Source organism: Carlito syrichta, unplaced genomic scaffold (genome assembly GCF_000164805.1).
Source record: "Carlito syrichta isolate Samal-C Ts95f unplaced genomic scaffold, Tarsius_syrichta-2.0.1 Scaffold312501, whole genome shotgun sequence".
Classification (NCBI taxonomy): Eukaryota; Metazoa; Chordata; class Mammalia; order Primates; family Tarsiidae; genus Carlito; species Carlito syrichta.
Window position 1 is genome coordinate 329,028 of NW_007256597.1, and position 2,969 is coordinate 331,996.

Sequence of the window (2,969 nt, forward strand, 5' to 3'; positions counted from 1 at the left end):
AAAAAAAAATATATATATATATATGTATATATATAATAATCACATATTATCAACTCCTTGGAGAAGTTAAAACAGCATTAAAAAGCACAAATCAAATAAACTGATTGTAGCATTGGAGTGCTATACCTTCCACATGCTCTGTTTCCTAGGAGCAAATTCACACCATTTTTAGGTGTGTTTAAATACATTTTAACTTTGTTAAACCTAAATCAGACCTTGTTAAATTTTACTGGGTTGTTCTTGGCAGGTGTTATAGAAAACGGAGTAAATTGTGTTTAAGAACCAGTGTAGAAAAAAAAAATCATGACCTTAAAATGGAAAATTTTGGATTTATACTATTCTTGTTAAAGCCATGAAACCTGTTTGAAGAATACTTTCAACAAAATATTTTAGAATTAAGTCACAGGCCAGGCGCAGTGGCTCACGCCTTTAATTCCAGCACTTTGGGAGGCCAAGGTGAGAGGGTTGCCTGAGCCCAGAGGTTTGAGACCAGTCTGGGTAACTTGGTGAGACTTTGTCTTTACAATAAATTAAAAAATTAGCTGGGCATGGTAGTGTGTGCCTGTAGTTCCGGCTACTTAGAAGGTGGAAGGATCACCTGAGTCCAGCAGGTCGAGTCTGAGATGGCTGTGAGCATCCCACAGCACTCCAGCTTGGACAAAAGAGTTAGATTTCAACTAAAAAAAAAAAAAAAAAAAAGAATTAAGTCACCATGTAAGATAGGTCCCAATAAAGGAATCAAATAAAGGTAAACCTATTTTGCTAATCTCTCCTTTGACTTCACACTCTAAATCTTTACTAATGAAATCCTCAGTATTTCTTGCCAGTGTATTTTTACTTAGTATTTTTTATTAGTGTACTCGTCTTCTTAGTATAAACAGTGGTTACATCTGTTTTACCAGGGGTTCAAACTTATCAAGTGAAAACTGCTACCCTTTAAAGCACTTTATAATAGTCCCACTCTTTCCAAGACCCAAATATACATGCTTGCCACTTGAATGCTGAAGGGTCATGCCTGAATATGAATACAAGTTTCGATGACTTTAGATTGCATTTACTTCTAATCACTGAAGTCTCATGCTATTTTTGTCATCTGATATAACTTAGCCATTAATAGAACCGGTTATGCTGCCCGGATGTGCAAAACAATTTAATTTTCATGCCACCCAAATAAGCTGCAGTATAGCTAAAAACTTGTTTATACACAGGCAATTTTAGCAGGCATTTAAATATAACACAGATGCTAAGGGTTGCTAGGTGGCAGATAAACCATTTTTAAATATTATAAGTTTTTAACCACAGAATTATTTTTATAATAGCAGTTATTAGTGCAAAACAGCATTAGAAGTCAAATATTTTTAGTATGTGGGTATTATTTCTAAAACCTGTTATGGGTAAGTCTAGGAGAGGGTTCCTTAGAAAACATGGCTCTAGTAAGGAAGTACTTTTCTCACTGGGTGGACACGAAACCAGTACACCAGGATGCATAAAGGTTTTCTTTAAAGAAATGCTGAGGTTCTATAAAAGAGTAGATGAATGCCACACAATTGAAAATCTAAATCATCACTTATAGTGATGGGCAGGGCCAAAAAGGCAGAAGCATGTTATGTAGCAAGGACCAGCTAACATTTTTAATTTGCTATGTATGGATTATACACACAGGATCAGTCTGACACTAGTATTTAAATTGAGCTAATTAGTAATTATTTTTCTGGCTGATGCTTGAGCTCTAAAGGATAAGTGTTTAAGTAAATGCTATTTTGTGAACAGTTCTTGCTCTTGACTAAAATTTAAGAATGTGTGAGAAAGATTTTCTATTAATTTGAGTTGAATGGTAAATTACCCCAATTCCTAAACAGCCTTGGTTACACTGTCAATCATTTGATAAAAATCATCAGAAAAACATGTACTCAAAACAGATTAACCAACTAGAAAAATCTGTAACTTGTTTCATTTTGCTGTTAGTGACTTAAGTATCACACGTGAGGTATGACTTAGCATCAGTACCCATACTAAAAGTGTAGTAGTCCTTGGTGGCTGCAGACAAACTGGAATCTTACACGTATGCCACAAAATGGTGTTAATGTTCACTTCCAGAACTATACCAGAAATGCACACTGGAGGAAAAGACAAAAAATGCTCTTTGCTTTTATATAAAATGAAAATGAGCATTTATGTGTACAAACAGCTATAAACATTAAATGGCACTTCTGTACTGTTGTACATGTGCACTTGTTTATAGATTGTCAGAAAATTAGTTGGTCCAGCTTCTTGGAAGGCTGAGGCAGAAAGATCGTCTGAATCCAGCAGGTTGAGGCTGCGGTGGCCATGAGCGTTACTCCTCAGTGCCACTGCATTACAGCCTGGGTGACAGACTCAACTCAAAAAAAGACTCCAACTCAAAAAAAAAAAATTAGCTGGGTGTGGTGGTATGTGCCTGTAGTTCCAGCTACATGAAAGGCTGCGGCAGGATCCCCTGAGCCCAGCAGGCTGAGGCTGCGGTGGCCGTGAGCATGCCATTGCATTCCAGCCTGGGTGAGAGTGAGACTTCGAAAATAAATGACTGTACAAACGAAGAATTAGTGAAATTTTAAGTTTCTTTTCATTAACAGCCTGCTGCCTTACCTAGGGAAGCCATTCTAGGTAGTTTGAGGCTACGTAATCTTATTGCTAATTAACCTGCAACCATACCCATCACTCTCCAAAACTGCAAGCTAATATTTATGGACAAAAACCACTACAAGAAATTTGCATTCAAACAATGAAACAGACCAAGTTACATTAAGTCTTTGTATATATATATCCAAATAGTTACCCGATGTGAAATATATAATCTTTCTAGATTATGACAATGACCTAAAATGTAGGTGTGCCTTTGGAGTGGGGGATACGAGGCTTTGCTTCTCAGTGTGTACTCATTTTTGAACCATTACTGGTTGAACCAATATTGCATTACTGGTGAATGCATT